Here is a 12,596-nt window from a genome sequence, read left to right as displayed (position 1 = left end):
TTTGTATTTAGTTTCCATTTCATCATGTTAGAGTTTTAGTCAAATTCTGAGTTTAATTTTAATTTAGTCTCTAACTACATTTTGAAATATTACAATTTTACCATTATTATTCAAGTTTTATTTCAATTTGTTAATGTCTATTAATTAATTTAATAAGAGTCAAAAGAATAATAATTATTTTTCACTATTTTTTCGTCACCATTAAAATTAAAATTAAAATTTCACTTAATAGTTATTTTAAATTAGTTAATAAACTTTAATACTAAAGATGAGAACTGATAATTTAAGCTAAAAGTGCAAATCTTGAAATTTAGGAACTAAATTGAAACAAAATGTATGTTGAAACTTGGAGAGAAAATTAAAATCAAACTCAAAACTTTGAACTAAAAATGTATTATTAGAAATAAGTATGATTGATTTGGAGCAATCTTATGTGTGGGTGACATTCTGATAATTTTTATAGGAGTCGCAAAGACAACATAAGGCAAAAAAAATGTTGAGACCATCAGGTACCAACATAAATTTAATACCATAATTTACACAATAGTTAAGTTACTTTAGGGTTGTTTTCAAATATAGGAAAATATCATTGTTTATAAGTGATAGACAGTGATAGACATTGACATTTTACTATATTTAAAAATATTTTTAACAATTTTACCATTTAAAACAATTATCCATTATTTTATTTATTTATTTATTTTATATGTAAAATAAATATTATCTAACACAAAACAAAACTTATTACACACGATGTGACAACAATTCCAAGAACCTTAGAGATAAACACAATAAAATAAAGCACGAACAGAACACAAAGTTTGGTAACTCAATTCGATGCAATACCATCTACGTCTAAGGGACAGTGTTCTTAGGAAAGATAATTTCACTAATATAAAGTCAAACGATTACAACGTTGTGCTTATCTATAAATAAATAACAATTACAATAACACACGAGTAGCTTTACTTCGTGAATGATCACTTAGACTTGCCCTAAATGTGAGATCCCCTCTCAATGAAACCCTAAGTGTGAGAATATTAGTGAACGATCACTTAGTTTTCCCCTAAGTGTGGACTCTCTTTTAATGAACCTTAAGGTCCCCCTTCGGTAAGCAGCCAGGTTGAGGTTGATCCAAGCACATTGTGAGGTTGTTATATTGCCTCGAACGATGCACCAATCCTTTGAATCCGGTACCAACGGGTATCATCCCTCCCCTAGAACAACGTTCTCTTTCAGACCTTTCAACCAGGAGAGCGACTTTTGCTAAAACTCGAGCTGTTTCTTACATGAGATTCCCTCTCACCAAGAACTTTTATCTTTCCACCTTTAAATGAAAACCAGATCACTTGGAAAACTTCGATTCTCCCCAAGTATGAGAATCTCTTGTAAGACCTACATTAGAATCACTCAAGACCGACGATAGCAAAAGTCTCACAATCACATGGATTGACACACTTGTATTTTTCACATCAACACAAGACAACGACTCGATAATACTTCAAAACGACAAACACTAAAAAGAGTATAACAAACTCTAAAATAGCATTGTTGGAATGCATTGAATTTAATTGTTGGCACTCCGAACAACCAAGTACGAGGATCTCGCTGTTTGATGTAAACTCTCTAACCCTATATAAACTCTCTAAGCCTAGAGGTGTCGTTTGATGTAATTTTCTGAAAACATTCTCGCTAATAATACTGTTCTCCCTCTGCTCGTGGACGTAGCTAACACATCGTTAATGAATCACGTATATCTGTGTGTTGATCTTCTCTATCTCTTCGTTCATTTTTGTGTTCTTAATTGTTGATTTCGTAACAATAGCAAAATGGAAAAGAAGAACCAACCCCTCAACATAATCTATAAAGCCTCAAAAAAAGGAAATAAATTTGTGATAAAAGATCACACGAATCAATTTTCTAGATACGAAAAACATAATTTGTCAGGAATAGCATTCATAGGGACATCTTGTGTAAGATACCTCAAGGAACACTTGGTATGACACATCTTGAGAAAAATGTCATAACATCTCTAAAAAAATATTGCCAACACCAAATCTCTAACAAATATGTGGGAAGCCTGATCATGTGGGTCTAGTTTTGTCAATTTATTATTATTTTTTCTTGGATCACTACAGTAGGGAGCTTGTATGTTTGGTCTCAATCGATTTCATCAACATAATAAAATAACAAGAATTATTGGGAAACCATGGAACAATGACCCATATGGGGGTAGTAATAACCTATGCTTTGCTTTTACTCTTTTAGGCTAATAATTACTAGACAATGTTTGAGTAAAGATGCAATTATCTTTTAACCCTTCCACTTTAATCACAAACAAAAAATTGGAAAGTATTTCTTTTAGACAATAATTTAGAAGAGTTTTTCATGCAAAAAAAACGATGATTTGACAATAAAGTAGAATACACAAAGATGATGGTAACTTATAGAATGCACCTATATAGTACTTTTCAACAATTAGTCTTTCGACCACCTTTACATTAATTAATGGAAAATTTCATACTACTACTATAGTATGTATTGATTGCACTCATATTTTGACAGATTATTAGATGATATATTATTTTAATTCATTAATCCTATATTATTTTAAAACCCAATTTTTGAACCACAAGATTTGGAAAGATTCTGATTTGAAATGAATTTATTTGTTTGGATGCAAAAGAAATTCAAAGAATTTGAAATGAGTTATGATTTCAAATCTTGTTTTTACCATAACAATTTTCCATTTAAATTTGGCCGGATTTGCAAGGATTTCAATCTTTAAAAAATTTGTTTCCCATTTGGCCCCTTCTTCATTCACAGTCCATATCTATTGATCATTTCTTTCAAACTCAAGCTCATTTAATCAAACTAAAAAATAACCTACTCAACCAAAATAAAAAAAAATATAACAAAGAATCAGAATCTTCATATCTGGAAAAAAAAAAATGTTGAGATTGAGCATCGAACTACTTCAAAGAACAAGCCAGTTTTTCCCTCCTTACTCGAGGTTTGAAGGCAGGACATGGATGGACTAGCACCTCAAAATCCAGCATTTGGGGTTATTCAGCATTAATTTTTAACTCTCAATATTACTCTTCCAATATCAAGTATGGAAGTTTTTTCTTTTCCTACTAGGATGACATCGAGTAGAAATGAATGGTGTACATAAGTTATAATGTGAAATTGAGGGGGTTGGGATTGATACCCTAAATCTCGTGGGTCCTGTAGTTTGTAATTGTATTGTACAAATAATTTATTTATTTAATAAAATATGAGGTATTTTTATTCGACATTTAGTAACATTTACCCACAAAATCAATAAACAAACACCTAAAGTTATCTTCTGTAACTTAAACATGTATGTAGAGACATATAGATGGATTGTGTTTAAGTGATAACTTTAATTAATATGACCCGCTATATAGATGTTACAATTATTGTAAAGTTCTATAAATGATTTGATCATAATTGATTATGTAGAGACATGTGAGTGGATGTGTTCTATACAAAAGGGTTTTTATAAGATGGACCACGAAATGAATGGTCTCATTATATAACATCGTTAATAGTAGAGATTTACATTCTACAAGGATGACCATAGGTGACATGACTTGAATCCTGAATAAGTTGTGAATTCCTGCCGATGAAGGCAATCCTTTGATTTGCATGAGTGAGATTAGCCAATTCGCCGACTCAATATACCTACCATTTTGGGAATTCGTCTGCTTGGGGAGTTGGAAACACAGCTACACAAGACGAAATTCACTCATTCCCTAATGTCGAGGTAAATAGATAAGTTTCTCTCAGAGTTAATTCCAGGACTTGAACAATGTGGTGTCACGCGCTCTCTTGGCCTGAAAGGGGTTTGGTCATAGTTAGACTATGACTTATTGTTCATGAGAAGGATCAGTGGTACTTAGGAGTTAGATGTAACTACAGAGGCCTACTTGTACTTACGAGCAATTTATGAAGGGCCATCGCGCTGTTGATTGGTTATATCCAATGGACACAAAAATATATTTGTAGTGTGAAGAGTGCAACTGTCGATCTTTAGTGGAGTGACCAACAATTAATGGAAGTTGGGTAATTTAATTAAAAGAGTTTAATTAATTATCTAAGTACCATTGGAGCTTTAATTTACATTGACCAAGAGCAAACTGAAAGGTCAGTGGTTAGTGACAGTCTGAGCCCAGAACTGACACCGTTCGATCGATGATCACCCTTAAGAGAAGTTCTAGTAGACTACCTCTCACATGAATAGGTGGCTACCCAGATCTCCCAACCGACAAACGTAGTTAGAAAATTAGACACCCAATATGAGAAACTTCATTCCCGACCTATGTCCAATGTGTGCAATGTTAGTGCCATCTATGCTATGAACTATGTTGAGAGCCTCGAGGTGCCTGTTGACGAGTTAGTTGAGGTTTTAAGTGAAGAAATAGGTGCTGATAATGTTGATGAGCAAATTGCCAGCTTGCCCAAAAAATGAAGTATAACATTTGATCCACCTTAAAATTTGAAAGTTGATGTCCCTCGTGCTCCTTTCCTTGGGAGGTTAGCTATTGCTAAGGAAGTTGTGCACAAAGAGAGGTGAAATCTATCCAGTCTTCTAATGAAAAGAGCTCTACTGCAATGGGCAAGAAGGATTAGGTTGAGGTTTCTAAAGAAGAAAAGAAAGAAGAGATGGTCAAGTAAAAGGTAGTCATCCCAAGTAACATACCTATTAAGCAGGAAGACCCATGTATGTTTTACGTGCCTTGTCAGATAGGCATTAGAAAATTTGAGCAAGTTATGCTAGATTTAAGGTCTGCTATTAATATTATACATGTTCCTATTTTCATTAAATTTCAGTCTCATATCCTGCACTCACATGATATTTTGGTGCAGTTAACTAAATACTCTATTGTTAGGCCATTAGTATTTGAAATGGTATTTTTTACCCAGATGTAAATACGAACAACCTGTGAAGGATCGACTTATTGATCATGGTTAAATCAAGTGGACAGAAATATATCTACAGTGAGAAGAGTGCAACTAATCGACTTTAGTGGAGTGATCCAATAGTTAATGAATGTTGGTTAATTCAGTTAAAATAGTTTAATCAATTAATGTCAGATCGTTGGAGCTCAGATTAAACCTTAGAATAGTGTGATGAAAAAATTTGAAACGCTCAATTATTAATTATATACGATATAACTAAACATTTAATTATCCAATTAAACGAAATTAGAGTGTGAAAAATATTTAAATATGATTTAAATATACGTGAATAAGGATTCATATTAGGAATTGATGGGTTAATAATTTAATATTTTATATTAAATTATTTTGATTAATTAAAGTGTTTAATTAATTAAGTAATTGAATTCATTTCATTTAAAATTAAAAAATTTGTGGTGGTCTACAAGCGAAGAGAAGATTTTAGCTAGAGATTGGATAAATTGAAGAGTTCTTCAAAGGTAGTATTTTCTGAAACCCGTTTATTTTGAATTGATCTTTCATGCTTTAGATCTAAAATTAATGTAGTTAGAGTGCTTAACATTCTAATTGCTTCTGCATATTGAATGTCAACACCATCACTCTGGATGCGGGCCATTTTGTATCTGATACAAACTAAGTGATCTTGAATCATTCATATGGAGACATGAGTGGGGACATTCTATACAATGAGTTTGCATAAGACCAGACCACAAAATAGTCACTTTTACTTCATAATGTCGTTTATTGTTAAGATTGACTATTTCAATACGATGACCTATGTAATGCAATCTTAATCATGAGCTAACTATGAGCTCTTATTTATTTGAGGTTATCTTTTAATCTGCACGGGTGAGAGTGACCCAAGTTCGCCAACTCAATATGCCTACCATTTTAGGGATAAGATCGTGTAAATAACTGGGGACATAGTCTTGCAAGATGAAACTCACTCTTATCATTTTAGGGATAGTAGATAGGTTTATTCTCTTAAATGCTGACTCCGAGTCTTGAACAAGAAGCTCCATCCTCTCATTGGCACGAGAGGGACTCAATTTGGTGGTTAGACCACAAAATAATTGTTCATTAGAAGATCAGTGAGACTTAAGAAACAAGATGTAATTACAGGACTAAAACGGTAATTTTGACCAAACTGTAATTATGAACAACCTGTGAAGGATCATCTTACTAATCATGGTTATATCAAGTGGACAAAAATATATCTACAGTGAGGAGAGTGTAGCTATTGGATTATAGTGGAGTGTCCCAATAGTTAATGAATGTTGGTTGACTAGGTTAAAGAGTTTAGTTGGTTAATCTCGAACCATTGGAGCTCATGATCTGCAGGTTCATTAGATCCCTCTCCTAGCTCATATCGAACTAAACCTTAGAATAATGTGATGAGAAAATTTGAAACCTTCAAATCTTGTTTAGGAAGCAAGCGTTAATTATATTCGATGTGCTCAACGTGTTATATTTGAAGAGTTGAAAATATTTAAATATGATTTAAACATTGTACACATAAATAGGGATTCATGATCAGAATTGGTGTTTAATTATTAATCTAACATTTGATAATAAATTAATATTATTAATTAAATTGTTTGATTAATTATTTAAAATTAATAATTAGAATTAGTTTTATTTAAAATTATGAAATTTTTTTTTTAAATTTTGAATTTTTGAAATTAAAGAGTTAAATGTTTTTTTTTTTTTTTTTTATGACAGTGGGTTTATCCCATTTTTCCCACTTTAAGATACCTAATCCCACTTGATTTTTGATGAAATTGGTGTCACTTTGAGAGGAAATTGAATTTGCATGTTTTCTTCTTTAAATAGAAGAAAAATTCCTGAAATTGGGGTTGGATGGCTAGCTTATGAAGCTAAATTTCTGTCTCAAATTTAAACAACACTAAAACTCTCACAAACCCTTTTCAACTTCAATTTCATCACAAATTGGATCGCACAATTCGTTCTAAGGTTGGAAAATAGTAGGGAAGACTCTAGATGTGGTCAACGAAGTATTTGTGATAAAAAATAATAAGAGGATTGCTACAATTTTGAGCTACACTAAGGTTTGTACATCAAACTCTATTTTTCGAGTTTTTAACAAGTATGCTTAATTTTTAAAATTAAGGTAATTAGAGTGCTTAAGATCCATATTGCTTCTACACTTGCATGTTATTTACTCTTACATCAAGAAGAATAAACCATCCTTCAAAGGTCAAAAAATTCAAATCATTGATGAAATGTTATACTTGCCACAAATAGGGTCACTTCAAAAGAAATTGCCCATAAAATAGAAATGGAAACTATGGAAGAGACAAAGAAGGTAGAAAAGACAAAGAATATGGAAGAGGTAGGTAACATGAAGATGGAGATGTCTCTATTGAGGAAGATGCATTTATTTTTTTCAGAGATGCTAGTTGCCATTGAGGAAAAAGCCATGAAACAGGATGTGAAAAATTTGAAGGAAGACTGGGTCCTAGACTCAGGATGTACCTACCACATGACTCACTCAAAAGACTGGTTTGTGACTTACAAATCAAGTGAGGAAAGAGCTGTTTTATAGGAGATGATCACAATTGCAAAATTGTGGGAACTAGCTCAGTTGGTTTGAAACTTAAAGACAATAGGGACATCCTCTTGACAAATGTGAGACATGTCCCTAACCTTAGAAGAAATCTAATATCCATTAGGATGTTGGATGACCAAGGGTGTTCTTTCCATGGGAAGAATGGACAGTTCACAATTTCAAAGGATCCTAAGACAATTTTCACTAGTGAAAAATTCAATGGGCTCTATTTCATAAAGAATGTTGTTTCTTCTAGCTCAACTCTCATTGTGCTGTTTCACGTCAGTGAAAATGGCTTGAATGAATTGATGAAACAAGGCCTATTCAAGAACTATTGTGAACAAAAAGGTCGAGATATTGTGAACATTGCGTGTTTGGAAAATCCAAAAGGCTGAAATTTTCAAAGGGAGAACACTCAACCAAGGCTATCCTTGAATATGTTCATGCAGACTTATGGGGTCCATCAAGAACACCTTTATGGAGTGGTTCCGGGTATTTCTTATCCATTATTAATGATTATCTAGGAAGAAGACATAGACTTTTATGTTAAAAACTAAGGATCAAGCCTCTGATCGATTAAAAGAATGGATGACTAGAGTTGAGAATCAAACTAATTGTGAAGTTAAATACTTGAAAACTAATAATGGAATGGAGTTCCTAGGGTAGCATGTTCACTGATTTTTGTATTAAAAATGGTATTACAAGACATAAAACAGTTAGCTATATTCCCCAACAAACTGGTGTAGCTGAGAGGATGAATAGAACTATCATGGAGAGAGTTAGATGCATGCTTTCGGAGGCACAACTACCTAATATTTTTTGGGCTGAAGCGGTTGCTATCGCCACTTTCACTATAAATAGAAGTCCTTGTGTGTCTATCAATTTCTTAACTCCAGGGGAAAAATGGACAGGCACTCCACCTAATTTGTCTTTTCTAAAAACTTTTGGTTTTGTTGGCTATGTACATGTTAGATAGGGCAAATTGGAGCCAAGGGCTGTCAAGTGCATGTTCCTAAGCTATCGGGAAGGAACAGAGGGCTACAAACTGTGGAATTTCGATTTGAAGAAGAGTATTATCAGTAGAGATGTAACCTTCAGAGAAACAGAATTCTATATGAGGTCAGGAAAAGAAAAACAGCCCATGAAAGAAACTGAAGTTGCTGGAAATAGAAGCTTAGAAGTGGAGATTTCAAGTAAATCAAATGTTGTTCCTAAACAAGATGAAGCTTTTGACAATTCTCATGAAAATCCTAATGAAGAAAGGAAGTTGATGATCAATCCCTTGATCAAGAAGCAGTAGAAACTTAAGAAGACTTGACCAACTACACTTTCTCAAGAGATAGACAAAGAAGACAAGTGAAAGTACCTGCTAGATATGCACAAGTTAATAGTGTAGCTAATGTGTTGAATACAGTTGAAGAGTTATGTGAAGAAGAACCTAAAACGTATGAGGAAGCCTTGCCAAGGGTCAGTGGGATTAAAGTGGAAAAGAGCGATGGATGATAAATGGAGTCATTGCACAAAAATGAGACTTGGACCTTCACACGACCCCCAAAATAGAAAATAATACCTTATAAAAGAAGAAGTCAAGTATAAAGCAAGGCTAGTGGCAAAGGACTTTATACAAAAAGAAGGCATAGATTACAATGAAATCTTCTCACCTGTAGTCAAACACACATCCATTTGAGTACTTCTAGCAATTGTAGCTTGTTATGATCTAGAGTTAGAGCAGATGGATGTGAAGACAGCTCTTGTACATGGAAAGTTAGAAGAGTTGATCTACATGGAGTAACCTAAGGGTTATAAGGCTAACAACAAGAGGAAGTTAGTTTGCAAGCTTGAAAAATCACTCTAAGGTGTAAAACAGACTCCAAGATGTTGGTATAAAAGGTTTAATGACTACACCACTAGTATTCAATTCTTTCACAGCAGCTATGACCCTAGTGTATATTTGAGAAAGGGAAAAGGTGATGATTTAATAGACTTGTTACTCTATGCGGATGACATGTTGTTAGCTGGAAAATCCTTGACAGAACTTATGAAAATCAAGAAGCTCCTCAACCAAGAATTCGATACAAAAGACTTGGGGTTAGCCAAAAGAATACTTGGGATGGAGATCTTGAGAAATCTGAAATTTTTGTTTGTCAGCATGATTATGCAATGAAAGTCTTGAAGAGGTTCAACATGGCTACTGTTAAAGTTGTGTTAATGCCCCTTGCTCATTTTAAGCTTTCTAAAGAAGACTCTCTTAAAGATGAAGAAGAAAGAAGCCAAATGGAAAGAGTTTCTTACTTAAATACCACCGACAGCTTGATGTATTTGATGATATGTTCAAGACCTAATTTAGCTTATTCATCTAGCTTAATTAGCAGATTTATGAGTGAACCTGGAAGGACGCATTGGAAAGCAACAAAGTGGATGATGAGATACTTAATTGGATCACCAAGGAGAGGACTCTTTTATAAAGGATAAAGAAGTCAAGACTTCAGGCTTCATGGCTATGTTGATGCTGATTTTGCAAGGAACTTAGACAGAAGAAGGTCCCTGACAGGCTACACTTTCCTATTGGAAAACAATGTAATCAACTGGAAATCTAACCTACAATCAATACTAGCCTTATCTACTATAAAGGCTGAATTTATAGCAGCAAAAGAAGCAGTAAAAGAAGCTACATGGCTACAATGCCTAATTTCTGGGCTAGGTTTCAAGCAAAATACAATAGATATACTCTGTGATAATTAGAGTGCCATTTATCCCAACAATTTCATGAACGAACAAAGCATGTACATATAAAGACGCATTTTATCAGAGATGCAATTGAAAAAGGAGTGATAAACATGAAGAAAGTCATCACAGATGAAAATGCAGCAGACATAAAACTAAAGTTGTCACACGAACCAAGTTTTAGCACTGTTTAAGTTTGCTCAACTTGGCAGATGTTCCAGATGCTTAAAGCTTAAAAAGGAAAGCAGCAGTTTCAAGGAGAATTTGTTTCAGGGGGAAGAATTGTTAAATCTGAAACCAACTACTCCAACAAATTGAAATTAGTTTCTTACCTGATGGTTAAAACAAAATTAATCTCCACCCTTGATCTCCTTATACAACTCAGAAAATACATGAAAAGAAGAAGAAAAGGAAGGTATTAAAGCTGTATAAATACATGCATTCAAATGAAGGAGTGAAAAAAAGAGAGTGAGATTCATTTTTGTAATCTACAATTGAAATTTGAAATTTCTGCTAAATAAAGAGTTTTACCTGCTACTTTCACAGTGGATGTAGGTGTTTAAACACTGAAACACTATAAATCCTTGAATTTCTTCTTCTTCTCTTTGATGTGTTCTTCCTTTTGCCTGCTGGTTATTTGCTTTGTTCTTCATCTTCTTTGAGTCATCTGAAAGAGCTTTTCCATTTGCATGACTAAAAGGAGAGAAACGGGAGATTGCTTTAGTTTGAGTGTACAAATTGGCAAAGAATGAAAAGAAGTGCAATAATTACCTTGGCAGTGACTTCACATGGGAGAGAGAAGAAGTTTTACTAATTCCTTTTGAATTTTTCTTTTCTTTCTCAACTTGGGCCCACTCTCATATTTACTGCACAATTTATTAATTGTTATTTTAATGAGACAACTTTTCTAACATGAGAGGAAGAAATTAAAAGGAAAAAACAACTTACGTGGAATGCATAGTTATTATCTCATTTAGATTCCTTTACAGATCAATATGAATTTGAAATTCAGAAAATAATTCATTTGTAAAATATAGCAAATCAATTACCAGATACATTTATAGATGCTAAGAAGGTAATTAAATCTCATATACTAACTGCAAATTTCCCATGAAAAATTGATATCTCAGTACAAAAAGTTATCACTAATGAGTCTAGAAGAGGTTAGAAGAGTGGTAGACCAGTGGGTTTCGAAGATAAAAATCCTCAAAAAAGAAAAATAGTCAATAGTCAAAAGGACTTGGTTGAGGATGTAAATACCCATGAAGAAATCCTTGACATGATTAATGAGGAAGGTGAAATACCTAAAGATAATAATGAGATTTCAATAAACTATGGCATGACAGAAAAAAGATGAAACCGAACTAATGTAGTTATTGACAACATTTTTTAGTTTAATGTTGCTGTTGATATTATATTTGAAAATGAGGATCCTGAACCAAAATTTGTAGGATATGAGAATTCACAGGTTCAAAAAATGGATGACTAGAGTTCAATAATTTCAACTCTAAATTCACTTTACCTCTTATGAAGATGTGGTTGTCTGAGAAATGCAATCTCTGGTCCCAAATTACTGGTTATTTTAAGTCATGGTGGAAATCAATTCCATAGTTTGAGAGGGGGTTTTGTTCACAAGTGCTCCACTTGTAGCTACATCGATACTACTTTTGTTCTGTTGTAGTAATCTCTTATAAAAGTAGTGAATCAGGAGATGATCTGGGATCTGATGATTGGGGAAACGAGCGTAGAGGCGCTTGAACCTCTCCCAATACTCGTTGAATGACTCTACATGCCCCTGTAGGGTGCTGTAAATCTCTTTCCTTATTCTGATGGTTTTAGATGTTGGGAAAAATTTATTTAGAAACCTTTTCTTCATCTCTGTCCAAGTGGTGATGTACCTTGATTGAAGACAGTACAACCAGTCCTTCATGTCATCCTTCAGAGAGAACGGGAAGGCTCGTAGGTTGCGTTGCTCCTTAATTACATCATGAGGGTGCATTCCACTACACATGATGTGGAAGTCCTTCAGGTGCTTGTATGGATCCTCACTTGTATGTCCAGAAAAAGAAGGCAATAAGTTAATAAGATCAGTTTTGAGTTCAAAATTACCTGTGGTCTTAGGATAAGTGATGCAGAGGGGCAATTGAGTAAGGTCGGAAGCTGAAAGCTCTTTCAAGATGAGCTCTTCAGGTTGTGCCATCATCCCTTGTTCAAACTCCTCTTTAGAATGCTCTTCTTCAAATGTGCCTTCAACACAGATTTTCTCTTCTAAAGCTCATCGTTCTCTAACTTCTTTTCTTCATCTTCTTTCATCCAT

At 33.7% G+C, this 12,596-nt stretch overlaps 1 long non-coding RNA gene across 1 annotated transcript; it reads right to left on the bottom strand.

Annotated features, from left to right (window-relative positions):
* Positions 1–871: 871 nt before the first annotated feature.
* LOC120078018 lies at positions 872–11,003 on the bottom strand. Its single transcript, XR_005481890.1, has 2 exons — positions 10,612–11,003; positions 872–1,395 (listed from the first exon to the last, which is right to left on the bottom strand). It is a non-coding gene; the product is annotated as an uncharacterized LOC120078018 (long non-coding RNA).
* Positions 11,004–12,596: the final 1,593 nt, after the last annotated feature.

The sequence above is a fragment of the Benincasa hispida genome, chromosome 5 (genome assembly GCF_009727055.1).
Source record: "Benincasa hispida cultivar B227 chromosome 5, ASM972705v1, whole genome shotgun sequence".
NCBI classification, from domain to species: Eukaryota; Viridiplantae; Streptophyta; class Magnoliopsida; order Cucurbitales; family Cucurbitaceae; genus Benincasa; species Benincasa hispida.
Note: the sequence above shows the minus strand (reverse complement) of the source record. Positions and strands in the feature narration are given on the sequence as shown.